Below are 20,479 nucleotides of genomic sequence, written 5' to 3'. Positions count from 1 at the left end.
CACTTCAGACCTCTCAAAGTGAGGTTTGAGCAGTTCACATGCAGGATCCACAAAGGGTTTCTAGGAGTCTGCAAGTTCACCAAGTAGGTTATTTCACTCTTGCGCTCCACCTCTTCAAATAGCCCGGTCCACTTGTCTTGCAGCGCACTAGGCTCCACTGGTGTTATCACCCACCCATCTTAGCCAGGCTGAAACTCAACCAGAGTGGCATTCTGGTCATACCATCACTTCATCTCCTTCTGGATGGCTTCTAGGTTCACTTGAGCAAGTTTCCTCAAGCGCTCAGTCTGGTTCCTGAAGGCCAGCATACAGCTGAATACGTCTTGGCTGGTCTTACCAGGAGTTTTCTACCAGCCCTCTCACAGGCTGCTTATTCAACAATTTAAAGGGACTGAACCGTAAGGATTTCTGCTGTACCTCACTGTAGGCCAACATCAGGCATCGCAATAAGACGTCCCACTTATGTCTAATGAGTTCTGTAAGATCCTTTATCATGCCTTTCAGGGTTTGGTTGAATCTCTCAAACAAACAGTTTCCTTGGGGGTGGTAAGGAGTGGTGAATTTGTACATTACTCCGCACTCCTCCCACAATTACGTCATATACCTAGATATGAAGTTTGTATCACGGTCATAGACCACCTCTCTGGGGTACCCCACACTGGAAAAGATCCCCATCAATGCACAAAACACCACAGGGGCCGTGATTGTCCTGAGAGGGACAGGGTGGCATAGTCCACCAACACCAAGATATACTTGCTGCCTAAGGCTGTCTTGTGTTCCAGTGGCCCCACAATATCAATGCTCACCCACTCAAAATGGGTGCACAACACAGGGAAGGGTTGTAGGAGAGCCTTACACTTCCCTCCACTCTTGCCGCTTTCCTGGCAAGTCTGGCAAGTCCTACAATGTGTGTCAATGCTCTTATGCATTTGGGGTTTACAAAAGTGGGTGACAAGCCTTTGATAATTCTTGTCATGCCCCCAAATGTCCTGCCAAAGGCACCTCATGAGCTAGACCCAGTAGGAAGGTCCTGAAGCACTGGGGTACAATCAACACACGGGCTGATTCAGGTTCTGCAACCTTAAGCTCACTGTATAGCAGACCATTCTTCCAATAAATCCAATGTGATGCGGTTTGATAATCTGCTGCCTGGTTTGCAGCCAGCAATTGTAGGACACTCCATCTGTGCCTTGCAGAATTCCTCCCTGGTGGCACCTCCTTCCTGCTGCCAATGGTTCAGCTCAGGAGGCAGGTCTCCCAGTTTGTCCACTTGCTCCCTTGTAGGTTCCAGGGCATCCCCTCAAGGTATGCCTCCTCCTGGACCATGGGAACTTCTGGGGTAGGTTTCCCATGCCCCCTGCCTCTCCTCTTTATGGCAGGCACCTGAGAACCTGTTTCGGGTTACAGGTCCTCTTGATTAACCCTAGTGGCTGCCATTGACCAAGTGGTCACACATGCCCACTGAGGCAGACCCAACATCTCCAAATGAAATGAAAATTATATTTATATAGCGCATAGACTACCTTGAGGCCTCGCAGCGCTGTAACTGGAATCAGAAGGCGGCAGGATAGGGTGCTAACAGGCTCTTCCAAACAAGTGAGTTTTTGAGAACTTTCTAAATGCCAGCAGATTGTTATTCTCTCTAAGGTCAAGCGGGAGGGAACTCCATATTCTCGCAGCATTGTGTGAGAATGAGCGACCGCCCCAGCGAGCCTTGTTTATCTTAGTCATGGTCGCCAGATGTAACGAACTGGAGCGGAGAGCTCTGAGGGGAAGGTAGGGAGTGGCTAGAGGGTACATTATGGCAGGACCTGTTCTATGAATAGCTTTCTGGACAAGGCACATGGCTTTAAATTGTACCCTGGCTGCCACAGGAAGCCAGTGTAGCTTCCTCAAGGCAGGTTTGGCTGACTGCCAGCGTGGAATTTGAAAAAGCAGTCCGGCCGCACAGTTTTGGGTGACCTGGAGTTTGTTGATCACAGCCACCGGTGCTCCCAGGTAAAGAGCGTTACCGTAATCCAGGCGAGAGAGTATCAGGGCTTGAACCATGACTCTTCTCGCCATGGAACGGAAGCAAAGGGAGAACTTTCCGGAGCATTCTCATCAGCCCAAAACAGGTAGATGCGGTTTTGGTAGCCTGGAAAGTGAAGCCAAGTGATTTATCTAGCCAAACTCCCAGGCTTTTTATCTGGGGCTTGGGGGAGGGAGGGGGACCTAGACACGTAGGCCAGATGGAGGCCAGAATGGTAGGTGAAGGGTTGCCCAGTAGCATGATTTCCGTCTTTTCCCCATTTAGTCTGAGGCAGGAAGATTCCATCCATCTGGCCACTGCCTCTAAACATGGGCTCAGAGTGCTAGACGACCCCTCAGCGTGGTTCAGTGAAACCACCAGCTGAGTGTCGTCTGCGTAGGTGACAATTCGAACGCCAAATGGATGGACTATCTCCGCTAGAGGCCTCATGTAGACATTAAAAAGTGTGGGGCTCAGGGCGGAGCCCTGGGGGACCCCACAACTAAGTGGCTGCTTGGTGGATACAGCCTCCCCTTCAAACACCTGGAAGAAGCGCTCGTCCAGGAAGGAGGTGAGCCATGCCAGGGCCGCGCCCGACACCCCCATGCCATTGCGTCAATGTAATAAAGTGGCATGGTTAACCGTGTCGAACGCGGCACTGAGATCTAATAGTATGATGGCTGCTTTCCCTCCCTGGTCCAGCACAGTTCTTGTTTCTTCGGTCACTGCTAGCAAGGCTGTCTCAGTCCCAGGTTGGGGACGGAATCTCGTCTGGGAAGCACATAGCAGATTGTTGGATTCTAAATAATTCACTAGGGTGTTATTAATGTGCTTTTCTAGCAGTTTACTCATCCAGGGTAACAAGGAGATGGGGCGAAAATTAGCTAAGCTGCTTTTGTCCAGGTTGGGCTTTTTTAAGAGGGCCTTGACCATTGCACATTTCCAGGATGTCGGAACTGTGCTCGAGATGATTGAGGTGTTAAGAACATCAAGAATGACTGGACGGATTGAGTCAATGACCGAGGTAAGGAACTGTGGTGGTGCTGGGTCTCTAGGGGATCCTAAGGTAACTTTAGGAATTATTTTATCTAAGGAGACAGAATCTAGGAGGGTGAATTTTTCCAGCGTACAGGGGACTAGTGTGCTGGGGTTTACTATTGTAGCAGCATCAGATTCAGTTCTGTCAGAGGCAAAAGATGAATAGATGGTCTGAATCTTCTGAAAGAAAAAAGTTGCTAGATTATTGCAATGGGCAAGTGCCCCGTCTAGTGGCGTTCGCTCTGGGGGAGGGGAGATCAGCAATTTGGCTATAAAAAAAATTTCCTTAGGAGCATTTGCGGGCAAGTTAATTTTTGTTTCATAGAACTTGGCTTGGGCCGACTTAATTTCCGTTTTATAAAGCCTGATTGCGGCTCTATAATCTGCATCTTGTGCTGTGAGCGGTCTTGTCTCCAGATCCTTTCCAGTTTACGGCATGATTGTTTCATGTCCCTTAGTCTAGGAGTGTACCAGGGGGCTACTTTTTGCCTTTTTATGGAATGCAAGGGTTCCTTCGGGAGGACTAGGTCAAGGGAACTATTGATCCAGTTATCAAAGTTAGTACTGGCTGTGTTAGGACTAGAGGCTTTCGAAGGTTTGAGCTCAGCAAGCGCAGATACCCATTTGGTGTCGGGAAGTTTGGACCATTTCGTACCCCAATGTTTTTTAGGTTCTTGCACGGGAGGGGAATTTCCTGTTACCCAGGTGAAGGGTATTAGATAGTGGTCGGTCCAGGGCAGTGGCACAGGCGATTCAGTGTTTAAATTGTCAAGATTGCTATAGACATGATCTAAGAGATGACCTTTATTATGTGTTGAAGGTATCCCTTTTGAGCCAGATCAATCGCTTGAAAGCTCAACCGAAGACTGTTGGCTGCGGGATCAAGCGGATCATCTAAATGCAAATTTAGATCACCCAGCACTGTAAAATTCGCCGAGGTGAGCACTAATTTGGCGACTAGGTCAGCCATGTTCGAAATAAACTGACCTAGCGTTCCAGGTGGTCGATAAACCAGAAGGCCTGTGAAAGTGTTGGTAGAAGATAGTTCTAATGAAAACAATAAACTCTCACAGACTGATGTAATAGTGGGGGTAATACGGCATTTGTACTGCTCTCTATAGATGATGGCTAGACCACCTCCTCTACCCGTGTTTTGGCCAGATGTCTTTATAGTATAGCCTTGTGGGGTTGCCCATACTGTGGTTGGGTCGGCTTCCAAATGGAGCCAAGTCTCTGTTAGAAAGAGTACATCAGGCTTGTGCTCTTCTATTAGAAGGGCCAGCTCTGTATGGTGTTTGGGCATCGATCTACGGTTGAGGAGGAGCATCTCCCAAGTGCTATAGGTGGGATGTCTCCCTATGGTTTTAAATGGTGGTTCCCAATTGCAATAATTACAACTGGCCTTAATGCCCAGAGGGCGCATAGAGTGCAGACATTTGGGGTTAACAGCTATTCTTAATTCGTATAAGGATGAGGAGTCATAGGTGAATAAATTACCAGCCATATTGCCAGGGATCATGGGATCTGGGAGCGGCTGGGCGCGGACTGGCGCAGACTGGCTTCTCTTAGGCGCTCTTCGGCGCTTCTACGGCGCACCTGCTGCGCGTAACCGCTGCACGCCGATGACATGAGGCCTAAATAGATTGGGCTCGTGGAAAAACTGGAGCGTCACCCTGCCAAGATGGCCGCCCGCTAATGGCACCACCAGGAAGTGCAAAGCGCTCTATTCTCCCTCCACAACAATCAGCATTAATCGCTGCGGTGGAACGGGGAGTCAGCGCACAATTTACAAGTGACAAAGAACAATTTTAAAAGGTACGTGGTTTTAAAAACACTTGCAGCAGTAATCACGATGTTTTACACCCAAGCGCTAGCGCAGTAATGGTCGAGGTTCCAATTCTAGATCGCGTCGGTGCTGTGGGTCTTAAGTAGTCAGGGCTCGTGGAAAGACTGGAGCGTCACCCTGACAAGATGGCCGCCCGCTAATGGCACCACCAGGAAGTGCAAAGCGCTCTATTCTCCCTCCACAACAATCAGCATTAATCGCTGCGGTGGAACGGGGAGTCAGCGCACAATTTACAAGTGACAAAGAACAATTTTAAAAGGTACGTGGTTTTAAAAACACTTGCAGCAGTAATCAAATGAGTCCAGTGTTCCACCTCCTTCCAAGGGGAACTCAACAGGTCATTGCCAAGCAACAGGCATGGATGGACTACACAATGACCTTCTAAGGACCTGAGATACCCCCCCCTACTCATAGGGAGCCTGCACCACCTTACACAGGCGCTCAGAGTTGTCTGCAGCAACCTCTGGGTGAAGTACATTGGGGATGACCTGCTCCTCAGGCACCCATTGACACCTGACAGATGTCACATTGGCCCCTGTGTCTCTCGGAGCTTCCACCCTCCTCCCATTGATGGTCAGCCACTGCACGTATTTGTTAATGTTATCTGGCAGGCAGGTTTCCTGGGCCATCTCTCTATCTCCTAATGAGATAAGGGTCATAACAGCTGGCTTCCCACCCTTACTAGGAACCAAGTCCTCCCCCAGCCCTACAATATCTAACACCGGTGACGGTGCACCAGCAGGTGCTGGTGGTGCCTTGGGGCACTTGGAAACATTCTGCGTGTGACCCTCCTGACCACATGCATAACACTTGCGGGGACACCGGTTGTCTGGCCTACCCCTAGGGGGATGTGGTTTTGAAGGGGCTGGGAATCTTTACCCTTTGAACTATTTTGAGGCACTTTAAAGAACTCCTTTTGGTTAGTCTTGTCCCCCTACCCCTTCTGCTAGGGATCATGCCCACCTTTGGCTGGGCTTCCCACACACCCCTTGTGGACACTGGTACTCGTCCAGTGGTCCACCTCCTGAGCACACTTTTTGGGGTCAGTCAGCTTACTATCCATCAGATTCTGGCACAGATCTGGAACACAAAGACTACTCAAGTGCTCCCAACCAATCAGATTGTACAATCCCTGGAAATCAGTTAACTTGCTGCCCTTTATCCAACCATCCAGTGCTCTGCAATAAAGATTAATACATTCCATCCATGTATCTGAGTCCAGCTTTTTAAAAGACCTAAACATTTCCCTGTACTGCTCAGGTGTGAGCCCATACCTGAGACATAACGCCTCCTTCATATTGAGGTAGGTCAGAGCACCCTCCTCCTCTAAAGGTGTCAGGGTGTTCCTCCCATTGGCCTTAAAGTGTTTCCACAGGCACACCCCCCCAATGTTTCCCAGGGTCCTCATTCATATGCAGTGCTGCCTCTTAAGATGCAAACCAAGCATAAATATCCTCCCCTTCTGGAAATTCTGCAATAGGTCTTTGGGAATGTATACCTTATCCCCCTTGCACTGGTTGTACACTGCCACCGTTTGTACTGGACTCCACCTGTTTGGCCTTGATGTCCAGTTCTCTCATGCTCAATTCATGTGCTAAAATCAATTTCTTTTCTTCCAAGGCACGAGCGTTCTTGCTCTCCTCTGCCTTTGCCTGGAGTCTCATGACCTCCAAATCATAATCCCTTGCCCTTTGCCTTCCCTCCATTTCCTCTGGAGCCAAGTTCCTGGAAGAATGATTTCTGCCAGCCAAAGAGGCTGCTCTCTCTACAGGCAAATCCGGGGATCTGATGCTGCTTTCTGGCACATCCACATCCACATCTGCATCATCTGTCTCTCCAGCTTCTCTGGCCTCCCACCAGGGACTTAAGGCAGTCTGCAGCTCTTCTTTCCTAGAGGTGCTTTTAATGGGGCTTCCAAAGTTTTTGCAACATTGCTTGAGCTGATCTACTTTGTAGGTATGCAACATTTCAATGCTACATTTAAATTCTGCTTCCTCTGCTGGTTTACCAATTAGAGACATTGTGTGTGGATACTTCAACGGTCCGATCAAAAATAGACCCAAAAACACAGCATGTGGTTGCGTAGTGGTCTGCACTAAACTAGTGATGTATACCAATCACTGTAAGTCAAGTACAATTACAAGTTAAATCCTCACCGCTGACCACTATTGTTAGAACAGGGGCCCTCTAATCGCAGAGGTAGGTGACTTTGTCCAAGTAGGGATCCTTGATTCTTGTCAAGGTAAGGGGAGTACACACTCTAGATAACCTTTGCTCACCCAGTTGGTAGCTTGGCACAAGCAGACAGACTAATCCCATAGGCAATGTGTAAAGTATTTTTACTCAAGAAACACAGTAACAGAGTGATAACACCACAAATGGACACCACCCTAGTTTAGAAAATAAATAATGTATTTTTAACTAAACTCAGCAAGCCTAACACACATGTAGTAAAATAGCACTTAAAAACTGTTATTTCCAAAAGAAAGCTTGTAGAAAACAAATGGCTCCATCTAGGGCTATTATGACGTTGTGACTGCAATAAATCCAAAGTATGGCACCGAGAATGAGGTGGGCAGCATCGGCATGGCATCACAGGAACCCCCAAACAAACAGTACCTTGGAAAACGTAGTCTATGACGATGCACAGCGTCGTGGAGGTGAGGCGTCAGTGCCGAGGTCAAGGCCGGCTCATTGGCTCCCATGGGAGAGGAAAGGCATTGCTTACGCGAGGAGGCGAGGTGTTAAATCCAGGATAGGGGAAGTTGGTTGCGCTGGCAGTGAGGTGTCGGTTCCGGTGCGGCGATGCAAAGTCAGCTAGTAGGTTGAGTCACCATTGGCGGTTATCGGCGCTGCATTAACAGGATGCAGGCGGTGTTGATGACAGAGTCAGTGCGAGCGCTGGCGTCAGGGATGCTGATAAATGCAGGTATCGAAGGGAGTTGGAGCTGTGGTGCAGGCCTAGCAGTGCATTGTACACTTCAGGAGCGGTGCCCCTGACCTCGGTGCAGGTCGCAGCATCATAGCGTCATCGCTGACGGCATCGGAGATGGCTTTCCTTGCTTCTGTTAGGTTTCTTCCAGCTCCCAACAGCAGGAACAACTTCCAGAGGCTGGAAGAGGCACCTCCTGGCAGGTCAGAGCTCTATGCAATAGAGTTCACAGGAGCTGGGGGTGAAGTCTTTATGTCCCTGAGACTTCAGAACAGGAGGCCAGCACACACAAGCCCTTGGAGATTCTGCTTCACACAGGTTTCTCAACAAAGATCCAGATTTTGTCCTTTCCTTGGCAGCAGCAGCAACTGCAGGCCAACCCCACACAGCACACGTGAAAGGGGCAGTACTGCTCCTCACAGCTCTCCAGCACTTCTCCATGGCAAAGGTTCCTCTTTAATCCAGTAGTGATCTAAAGTTCTGGGGTTTAAGGTCCACTACTTATACCCCATGTTGTCTTTGTTCTTCTGTATGCAAGGGTCTCTGAGCCCAGTCCAAACCAGTTCTGTCCTCACTGGTACAGTATGACCACAAGGGGTGGAGACAGCCTTGTGCAAGGGAGACAGGCCCTATTCAGGTGCAAGGAAAACTCCTCCCACTACTCTATATGCAACCAAGGTTTATTCAGCTCCGCTCTGAGTCATCCAGGAAGGGCCAGGCACACCTCAACCCCCAAGTGGCTATCTACAGTGAATGCATATCCCCAGCCCAGGTCACTCCAAAACCAGACAGTCAATCCACAAACAGACAGAGGCACACAGAATGGTTAAACAAGAACATTCCTACTTTCTAAAAGTGACATTTTCAAACACATAATTTAAAAACCATCTTTACTAAAAGATGTGTTATTAAATTCTGAGTTCAGAGAGCCTAAACATTATACCTCTATCTTGTCCCAATGGGAACTTATCCTTGTAAGATGTTATAAATTATCTCCCATGAGACAGATAGCCTTTCAATAGAGAAAAATGAAATTGGCAGTATTTCACTATCAGGATATGTCACACACACCACTACATGTCCTACCTTTCACATACACTGTACCCTGCCCATGGGGTACCTTGGGCTTACCTGAGGGGTGTCTTACATTAAAGAAAAGGAAGGTTAGGGCCTGGCAAGTGGGTGCACCTGCCAGGTCAACATGGCAGTTGAAAACTGCAAGCAGACACTGCAGTGGCAGGTCTGAGATGCATTTACAGGGCTACTCATGTGAGTGATAAAATCAATGCTGCAGGTCCACTAGTAGCATTTGATTTACATGCCTGGTAAACTCAGTGCACTTTACTACAGACTTACCAGTAAATCAAACATGCCAATCAGAGGGAACCCATTGTAATAACAATTTGTACTTGCACTTTGACACTGATCAGCAGTTGCAAAGTACCCAAAGCATCTAAGCCAGCAAAAACTAAATCCAGCATAGCATCAAAAATACAGGCGGTGTAGGCAAAAAGTCAGGGGAAACCCCGCCAAAGATGCCAAGTCTAACACCTGTACAGTGAATGGAAGGGCTGCCAACAAGGAGCAAGCTAAGATCTTCATCAGAAGAGTGCCAGGTTTGGGGAGTGAGGAGGTTTACCTAAAGGCAATGACCTGTGGAGGGGGGAGGAGGGGGGGCACACTGTGAGAGAAATTCTGGTTTTGCCAGCCGAGTTAAAGATCCTAATGGGAGGACAAGGGTTTCGGCGCAGCCATAGTACATAAGGGAGCAGGAAAAGGTGACAAGTAGTCTGCGAACATGAGGGCAATGCCAGTTCTACTGGTAGGCTGTAGGTGTTGTATTTTCAGAGCCTTCCACTCTGTGTGTTCTTGCAGAAGTGGTGCCTGGTTTGAATTCACTGCTTTCCTAGCACAGCTAAATGCCTTCACCGACGCCTGATTTCAAGCTACGGGAGACATTTTCAACCACGTCCTACTGCTATTATGCCGGGACACCTGTCTGCTCCTCCTTTTTGGATGCTCCTGCTGCAGGCCCTGCTCTGTGACCTTCTTTATTGTGGAGCTCACATACGTTTTAGTCACAGATGCAGCATTTATTTTGCATTCATCTTCACTTGGCCATTTCGATCTTCTTCGAGGTTGCAGTGTGAGCATCTGAGGGTGACTTAGACCACAGCTAGGCATGAGCAGTCTCTGGATAGCTTTGCCATTGAGGTAGGCTATCAGCTTTGCACAGGTGTTAATTCAATATGCAGAATAAAGTGGAATTATGTAAGCTACTTCTAGGATGTTGATTCTGTACTTTTCATGTAGCACATTATTCTTGTTCAGTGCATAGTTTCAACTGAGTGGCACCACTTATTTGCCCAATTGAGATCGCTGTAGCTATGGTTGAAGGTACTGCAAGTTTCTCACAGGCTCTGTCAGTGGGTCAAAAAGTTGTTCAGAATACATGGCCACCCAATCATTGGCCTCCCTGCAGGGCGCACAGGGCAGTAGTCACATATTTGAGTTGTAATTGAGATTCTGTGCAAATGGGTGTGATGGTGCCCCCGTCATGGAGGTACACAGTTTTCAAAATTATGACAATGTTAAAGTAAAAGAAAATGCAGTGGTTGCTCGCTACTTAAAACTCATCTCTAACTTTTATGCCCCGCCAATTTCAAATGTCACCAGCCACCACTGCTCTACGTATTGTACCATCCACAGGCACACATACTCTTGTTGCATATACACAACCACACACACTGCATGGTATATGTATCCTTCATGTATCATATCACTCATTGGCATACATACATCGAGCACGTGTGCTCACCATGCATGCACTTTATAGCACATGGTACTTCATGTATTGTACCACTCATAGGTACACATACATCCAGCACATGCATTCACCATTCATGCACTGCTCAGTACTTCATCATTCCTGTATTGTACCCTTCCCAGGCACACATACAAGCAGTGCAGATACAACACTCCTGCTCTGCACAGTACATCACAACAAACAGATGTAGTCCAAGGGTGAGTTAAGCACACAGCAGCAGAACTTTAAAACTGAGTGAGCCTGGAAGCCTCACTCCAGAACACAGTATGCTGCCAACACCTTCCTTGTGCTGCTTAACTCTTTGTAAAGGCAGGAGCCTTCCACCACTATGAGGGAAGTGCTTGTTTGATTGCGCCTATCAGATAACACAAAATCTTCCAAACGGTTGCCCAACACCCGGTGCAGTCAAAACACTTTAACACAGCACCTTTAGAAAAGGGTTTTATTTTACAAAATGCAAGGACTCTCTCTCTCTTTTGAATAAGGCTATGGGTTTATTTTACACAATGCTCTCTAACAAAAGCTTTCCCAGATGTCAAATGCAGAAGGTTCAAATATAAAAAAAGATATATATTTTTATGCAAGCAAAAATCCAAATGCATGAATAATACTGATTAATAAACAAGCAGTAAATAATATGAGATAAGACTCAAGTAAATACACTGGACGTCCTGCAAGAGATCAGAAAGCATTATATACATCAAATGAGTACTTTGGAGGTGCACCTTGACTCACTCACACATCACAGAGAAAACACACTCAAACGATCACAGCCACTGGCTCACATCACAATGGCAATAATCAAAACTCAATATATCACCTGGTGCAAAACACCGCATCTCAGACTGGGGACGTAAACAGCCATGATTGAGAGCTTTCAGCAACCAGGGTTCACACTCTGAGATAGACGCATCTGTCCTCGCTCGGATTCCTAACTCCCGGTCTACAAGTCCACAACCCTCAGCTTTAAACACACTAGAAGGTTCGAGAAATACCTGCCCCTGGAGCAGTGGAATCTTACCAGGTCTGGCCAGGTTCCAAGCAAGCATTCCCACAGCAGGAAGGACCTCTCACTTCCCCTTCTTCAAATCTCACATGTTCCAGCCTCTATCTTGACGAAGCTCACAAAAGCCTTTCAAAATACATAAACAATCCATCACAAAAACAGAGACTTTTCAACGTGAATAACCCAAGCAACTTGGAAGCGCTGCTGTGCACGCAGAAAAGCTTAAGCAAGGCAAAGCCAGGGAAAAAGGATGACATGAGGCCATGTCAAAGCCAATAGTAAGCACTTCATAAAACAAACAACTTACAAGCGCGGCTATGCACGCAGAAAAGCTGAAGTAAAGAAAAGTCAGAAAACAAGATGACATGAGAGTACATTCCACACCTCTCTCTCCCTTTCACACTTTCAAATGCACATCCCACATGCTCTGCTCTTGGCAAGGCTATTCTGCTCCTTGACAGCTCCCACTGAAAGACAGCAAGATTACAAGACCAAAACTTTTAAGAGAAGCAGGCATATGCAGGACATCATACATCCAGGCTAGGATGAAATAACACACTAAAGTCAGTTAAAATAATGGTAGTCAAAGGTCATCACAGGGTCTCAAACCACAAGAGTGCCTCTAGCACTACAGTGCGTTGAGCTGCTCTTCTGGTCCAACAAGATCGCAGTCTGAGGGAGGCCCAAGTCATGGCGCACATGCAAAACCTATGTTTGCCTTCACAACAAAAATCAGTACAGTAGGGCATTCAGGGCAGGGGTGTACACCCATTACCATGCAGAAAACCTTTCTGCTCCAACAATATTAGTCATTTCAGGATTTTTATTTACTGGGTGACTACCCCCTAACTTCAGAAACCGGTGTAAAAATACTGCATGCAATATTATGGAATAACTCGCAATACTAATTTAGACGCAAATATGAGTACTAATCTGTATTAAACACCCACAGATCATCTGGGCTTAGTGCAGTCGTTTACATGGGCAATAGCCACCGGGAAACAGCAACCTTACAGTCATATATAATCTCATATTTCTGCTCCATATCTGTAAATCTTTACTCCTATTACCTACTTCTATAGTGAGGCAACCAGATAAAAGTCCTTTTTAGGTTTCACCTACACAGCACTTGCACTATGCTTGTGAAATATATTGTATTTAATATATCTTAAAAGGGGGCTCTTATCAATTCCTATGGCCTAATTACTGCGCTCATTCATTTTTGTGTGGAATTCTTTTTTACTTCCCCTGGCTGCATTCATTTACGATTTTTCATTGAAAGCTATTCACACTGTTTAAGCCCCATTCTCTGTCAAGATAAGATAAGATCTCTTCACACAGGAAAAGGTAGAAAGCTTCTAACACTATGCTGGTATGATTGCTTTTTACTGTAAAGTAGATGCTTTAGCCTTAGAATGTTTGTGGCATTTCCTATTCATGCCTCAGTCTCTTTTTCTGCACTTTGCAGGCATTATCGAATTGATTTTTTCAACTTAATCTATTTCGTTGTTAAAATCAAATTCCAAATGTTGCAATAAACATTGCACGTTAAAAATAAAGTAAGTATACAAGAGCTATGCTATATTTTACTACTGAACCAGCAACCACAAGCGCAGTTACCTTGCAGACGACAGGGTCATGGTTTGAATGGTGCAGCAGGTGCAGTAGCACCTGTCCCAAAAAATGTCAGAACTGCTCTAAACACCTAATATTATTATATATGACTATTAAAAAGGATGTCACGATTGCAGTTACCTTACAGTTAAATGGAAGTTGATTTGTATGGTGCAGCAGGTGCAATGGCACCAGTGCCAAAAGCTCTAGGGCCAGATGTAGGTCGGTCCGTAACGGCTGAAAATCAGTATTTTCGGCCGTTACCGACCGGTATTTCAGAAATGGTATGTAGGGCCCTTTATTTTACAGAATCGGTAAATTTACCGAACGGTAAATTTACCGATTCTGTAAAATACCGAATCGGTATTTTTACCGATTCGGTAAATTTGAGACTCTCCTGAGTCCCAAAGCCCCTACAAAATCGGTATTTTACCATCAAATCCAATTTGATGGTAAAATACCGATTTCAGGTGTGCATGCACATGTGTGCATGCACACCTAGCCATGTGACAGACAGACATGCCCTTAGGGCATGTCTGTGTGCCACATGGCGCACATGCCTATTTTTGGGGGTGCCAGAGGGTGTCAAAGTGACACCCCCTGAAACCCTTGCTAAAATCGGTATTTACCGATTCTGTAATTACAGAATCGGTATTGCCCATTGATTCCTATGGGCTTCACAGCCCATAGGAATCAATAGGAAATACCGATTCGGTGCTTCCAGATTCGGTAAATACCGAATCTTAAAGATTCGGTATTTACACATCTGGAAATACCTACATCTCCCCCCTTCATATTTACCACTTCTTAAATACCGAATCGGTAAAATTCGGTATTTAAGAAGTGGTAAATAAGAATTACCTACATCGGGCCCCTAGTGACCACACTAAACCCAGTTGATTGCTAAAATGTAAATCTAAACAGGTGTTACAAGTGCAGTTACCTTGCAGACAACAGGGTCATGATTTGAATGGTGCAGCAAGTGCAGTGGCACCAAGCCCAAAAGTTGTAAGAACTCCTCTAAACACCTAATATTGCTATATATTTTACTTCTATACAGGCTGTCATAATTGCAGTTACCTGCAGTTAAAAGGGCCTTGATTTGAATGGTGCAGCAGGTGCAGTGGGACCGGGGCCAAAAGTTCTACGGACCCCACTAAACGTAGCATATTGCTATCACAAGTGTGCTTAACTTGCAGGCACTAGGGTCAAGATTTCAATGGCATAGCAGGCGCAGTGACACCGGGGCCCAAAGCTTAGGAACCACTCCAAACATCAAATATTGCAAATTTTACTACTAAACAGGCAGTCACAAGTGCAGTTACCTTACAAGCAATAGGGTCATGATTTGAATGGCGCAGCAAGTGCAGTGGCACCAGGTATATTGTGTCATAACTCCTCTAAACACCAAATATTGCTATATTTTACTACTAAACAGCCAGTCACAAATGTAGTTATTTTGCAGAGATAGGGGGCGGGCATGATTTGAATGATGCAGCAGTTGCAGTGGTACTGGTCCCAAAAGTTGTCAGAAGTCCTCTAAACACATAACTTGCTATTACATCTATTCATTCTATTTTCCTCTTTCATTTTTCATAATTTTGATGTAACTTAACCACACTTTACCCCTAGTAACAGCGCAATGTATTTCCTTTATCATAACACTTTAACAGACTTTCTGTAACTTATATTGTACAATTACTCAGCAAGCTACAACTTACAACAAAAAAAGCTTATTATTATTCACATAGGCGAAACCTAATGCATTTACCAATGCTTGTTTATTTATGTATTGAAATTAGGCGCTGACAAAGTTTTAATCGGAAAATAGATGGCGTGGAGGCACAAACACCGAGAATTCCCACGCGCGTTGTGAGACACATCTGTGAAGCAGAAAGCAGCATGGCAGGTGTAAAGATGAAACGCGGCCTCTGTCGGTGACACCTTTCTGCAGAGTTGCAAGAGGCTTACAAGAACACAAAGAAAACAACAGACGCGGTGCTCTGATGGATGCGCAGATGTGCTGAGACAGCGACGCGTGCAGTTTGAGGAGCAGGATCATACAGTTAGGAAAAGTTTCTGAATATATCCCATATTGATTTACCAACTCAGGCAAGTGACACTACAAACGCACTGTTCCTTTGGCCTCGGTTGGCTCAGCCTTATATGCTCCACAGAAATTAATGTTTTATCAGCTCCATAGGAATTTTGCTGTTGATGTTTCCAAGTCCCAGCCAGTGTTCTGCCTCCTAAACAGCTTTTGAAGTCAGTAACGCGTGCTCTTTCAGCATATCAAAGCAGCATATGTTGTTTAGAGATGAAACCCAACTGGCTCCCTGGAAATCAACAGGCTTCTTCAAGCATGTTTACAGGTTTTAGCATTTCCAAAGAAATATTTTCGCTCACTGATGGGAATTCAGTAGAATCCTAGCTTTAGAAAAGTTTGTAAATGCACTAGTTGAGCAATTTAGGAAAAATGCATTCTGATAGACTTCAATTTACCAAAATGCTTAGGTAGTGGTAGTCAACTATCTCTACCTTTCACTATAATTATAACCCAGTGATGATCCTTTAGCTGCCTCCTGTTTGCTACTAAGGGGTAAGCAAGAAAAACTTCAGGAAGTGAATAAGGCTCCTTCCTGCTACTTTCATGACCCCTGGGATAAGGGGTAGCAAGTAGGGGTGTTCGAAATTCACCGAATTTACTTTCACATAATTAAGAAAAATGTGGGGGGGATTTTGCGAAGTTATGCATAATGCAAATCCGTCATTGAGTGCAACGTTTTAGGGTGAAATGCGGCTTCGCATAAAAGTTTGACATGAGGAGGCATTTTGAGATGAAAAGTAGCACAAAAACACAATTGCTATGGGCAACAGCCACTGGCATTGTGGTTGTTTTTGTAGTGCCCGTGCTCCTGTGCTATAATTTTCCTGCTAGTGGTGGTTTATTTACACAACATGGTATAATGGTTTAATTTTGAGAATTTTGTATAACAAGTGTAATGCGAAATTGTAGAAATTATGTGAATAACTCCAGCATCATTTAAATTTTGCATAGGTCTAGTAGCGGTGCCAAGGGCAAGCCAAATATAACATCCGCTACACCTAGCTGCTTCCAATTAATTGACGTCCATTTAGGTTTTCCGTTGGTGAGCTCTCTAGTCTGGACTAGAGAGCTCACCAAATACTCCAGTGTGAGAAATTTGTAAATGTTCATTCAGTCATTAATGCTTTTATTGCTGTAGCAAAACATGTCAGATCTGTGCTCTTTTTGTTCTACAAGTGATTGCTTGTTAATACCTGATTGTATCTAGTTGAGCAAATACATTCTAGCTTGTGAATTGAGCAGACAGCAGACTACTGGACATAATAAGCTCTACAAAGAATATAGCACGTTACAGTGCGTGCTTTGACAACGCGGTAGTTTACAATGACCGCGTTGTTACTAGGAGTGTCATTACATCGCAAGTCGTTTCAATGACTTGCTCGAGGGGGCGCACTGGACTTAGGAATAGTATTATTTACTATTTCTACTCCAGTTTGCACAACAGCAGCGAAGGTGTTGGATTTGAAACCCAACACATTCCCTGGTAATGCACCTCCCTAGAGCAAGTCATTGAAACAACTTGTGATGTAATGACAAACGTGGCAACAACGTGGTCGTTGTAACGACCGCGTTGTAAACTACTGCGTTCTGTGTTTTGAATGGTAAACGCTGTTTCTCTCTACAAAGGACCATGTATCCGTTGATTTTCCTCTGGGCCTGCCAAGGAAATGTGTAGTAAGAGAATGTGTATCAACTATTTGTGGTGGATTCACACTGTTACACAGGTGCCTGTTTTGGTGGAAGTTTTGTATTGTTTGGTGGGGGTGCGTGGAGATCCAAGTTGTTGAAAGTGCAATTAAAATTTATAGACCTGGCCTTGCTACTAGCGATTAGATGCATAACGATGAGATGGAAGTCCCCCAGGCCTCCTAGGATCACCACATGGCAATCGGATGTGGTGCAGTGGGGTCGGGCAGAAGGTGTGGCTTTACATAGAGAGGAAGAAAGGGGACATAGGAAGCAGCCTATAGCAATTGAATTGGACGCACTGGTACTGAAACTGGAAAGAAAAGAGTCAGAAGTCACCCAGGTAGGGAGGTCGCAATAATTTGATCCAGTGAGTGGAGTTGGGCTGTAGAAGATGCCTGTGAGGGCCCCCCCTCCCCCCTCCCTACCGCAGCAAAGTGTGTGGGATGGATACGTTCGGCTGTTACAGCCTGACAGTCATAACAATTTGCCCTACGAAGATTCCTGTAGAAGGTTATATAGCGACCAGGAGAGGGTGGGTTAGAGGGTGGGAATTGCAATGAGGGTGGGAGTTTATGGTTTTGAGATGGCTATTGCTCTTGTATGCAGTGAAATTCTACGATGCAGTCAATACGAGAATGCTGACAAAGGTGGGGCTAGACCTAGCCTCCCTTACTTGGCTTCGGGCTTATACTTGGTTAAGCGACTGTATTTACTTATGATGAGACAAGAGGAATGTATATGTTACCACAAAAAAGAAAAACATGACTGATAAGTATGCATATAATACTGTAAATGGGAACCCTTATTGCAGTCATCAATAAAGAGTTTTAAAAAAAAAACTATTTGTGGTGGAGCTGCAGTCCATTGTCTCTAAATTCAACCATGTATTTATTAATTATTGAAGTACTACATTTTGCAACGGACAGAAAATAGCACCGCACCAGATTTAGCAACAGTTACCTGCTAATGACGTCATTAGCCTCGCTTGTGCTAAATCTGACTGTTCTGTGTGAACTCATCCTTGCACTATGGTGCAATATAGACCCAGCAGTAGTGTCTAGTCTAAGATCTGTACTCGAAGTACACCGGCCAGTACAAGTTCCTACACGTAGCAAATTCCTACACGTAGACTACAGGACAAGGGCCAGATATGTAAAATGTCTGATTTTATTAATTAATTTTCCCTCATTGTCGTCTGTCAAAATCCTTTCCAATCGTCCCCACTGCCACACCTCACTTACCTTAAAGAACAATATGTATGCCAGGACTGATACTTATTGAAAACAAACACTTCAAATGACCCTTATGAATGAAACATAAACGTCAGCTTAATCATTTGCATCATTTAATGATGTACCTCACAGTTTTTTTCTTTTTGTACATTTTTGAAAGAAATATTCTTTGTGCAAAAATAACCTTATAGGACAAACTCCTAATTATCTATACAAATATATACAACATATACAAAACATTTACAGTTGAACAAATTGCACTTAAACCACATACATACCTCTTTCAAACTTCAAACATACATACTACACAATGGTCCCTAAGTACACAATGATAAGATCAATAATTCAACATACAGAATGAAACAGATTGTCATAAAACATTTACAGCAATTTTTCAATTTATGACTGTGAATTAAACTCATAAATCAATGATGACTCCGCAGTCCGTGTGACCTGGGACCAGGTCGACGCGTTTCAAACCCTCAAACTGGTGGGGTTCTCATCAGGACCAAAAAGACACTAAAAGACAAAACCAAAACCCATTTATGGATAACTACTCAAAAAACTTCACTGTTAGTGCCTAACCAATTGCCGAGTCCCCTACCTTAAGTCTTCTCAGCAACCGCTTTCGTATGTGGTGGAGCTGTCTCAAAATCTGAAAATTATACAGACCCAAGCTTTAACAGAGTCCAACATTAATCCCACTCTCCTCAGACTAACAAACGATTAGTGACAATCAGACAACAAACATTACAAATTCGTGGCCAAAGGAACTTACCCCTATTTTTGTTGGGAGGGAGATTAAAATGGAGCCTCCTAGCTACCTGTTTGAATAGAGGAAATGAGCTTAAATCATCCTTTCTTTTTATTCAGGCTTGCATTGAAAAGAACAGCTTGGCAAAGCGTCTCACTTACCAAGTGGTGCCCCAGTTTCTCCAGGGGCTGTTTATGTGTCCACGCTATGTAAATCCGTGGCTGCGCTCTCTTGAGGAACTGCCTGTGAAAGATATCCTAGTATTAGGAGTCAAGGCCCATTTCTGTTTTCTGACACCTCACTTACCTGCACGTGCCACGGCTGACTTTAATGTAAAACACACATGTTACAGGTTGCAAGTTGATATATCAGGCAATACAGCACTTGAACCGGTTCTTGTGTCTGCTTACATGAGGGATTAGGATTTAGGGCAAACCCAATTCACACCTGTAAAACTGGTTTTGCTTTGAAATGTATGCTTTTTATGCTGGCTTGCCTCAGAGAGGTCCTACTTTGCATACATTATTTGGGTGCTGTGGTAAAAAAAATTGGGGTTTGTATGGGGGTGAACTTTCTTCTCAAAAGGGATTCTGCGTGTGAAAGCTGATCTATCCGAGCTGAATGGCAGAGTATCGTACATCATTATGCATTCCAGAAACTCCAGTGCAAACTTTAGTATGTCTAAGCCTAGGTCTCAGGCACAGACATATTGGGTCCAAGCAAGAGGTTTGCTGAAGGAGGGGAGGACTTGTTGGAAGAATAGTAATTGCACAATAGTGCTGTAGGTTTTTTTTTAAGTCCTGTTCAACAATAAGAAGACCTTACTAAAATGCAGCATGTATTTATTTTGTCTAGTAGAATGCAGAGAAAGAATTATGGTTTACTCCTAGTCATGCATGAAGCTCCACTGAGTACTTCTAAGGCAGCACAGATGGACAGTGGTGTGGGTCATGCAGCAGACCTCGTGGGTGACTCACACATATACTGGGGGGCACAAAAGAGAAATGAGAAGTGGTGTGATGTAGTGGGATTTCTTGGCTCTGGTACTGATGCAAGAACAGAAATAATACACTCTTTTTTTAGGATCAAGGGAAATATTGTAGACTGCCTGCTATTAGGTAACCTCAATCCTTGACATGCAAGAATATTACTGCTTGAATGATTGATCACTTGTCTGCAACAGAATGAGTGGTTGATTATTCATTACTGATGGAGCTGGGAACAAGCTTTCTGAGTGAACTTGGAACAATGAGCATGTAAGGGTAGTTAAGTGTCTAGAGAGAAACTGGCAGAACATATTCTACTTTTTATATATTATAATGTAATTCAATAAATAAGATAACATTAGTCAATTCACAGATACAGTATAAAATAAATCGTAAACGCATTGTTTTCGTACCATCATCCCATAAATAGCAGAAGA

General features: G+C 44.8%; 1 long non-coding RNA gene across 3 annotated transcripts in view; it reads left to right on the top strand.

Moving 5' to 3' along the window:
• The window catches only part of LOC144761881 (uncharacterized), a 307,212-nt gene that overhangs the window by 282,998 nt on the left and 3,735 nt on the right, over nt 1–20,479 (top strand). For 2 of the 3 annotated variants that reach the window (XR_013595928.1, XR_013595926.1), the window contains exon 3: nt 15,077–16,916. This is a non-coding gene — a long non-coding RNA (uncharacterized LOC144761881). Of the gene's footprint in view, nt 1–15,076; nt 16,917–20,479 lie in introns of those variants that run through there. The other variant, XR_013595927.1, reaches the window with a different exon arrangement.

Source organism: Lissotriton helveticus, chromosome 6, assembly GCF_964261635.1.
Source record: "Lissotriton helveticus chromosome 6, aLisHel1.1, whole genome shotgun sequence".
NCBI lineage: Eukaryota > Metazoa > Chordata > Amphibia > Caudata > Salamandridae > Lissotriton > Lissotriton helveticus.
The sequence above is the reverse complement of the archived record's forward strand: the minus strand, read 5'-3'. Positions and strand labels throughout refer to the sequence as shown.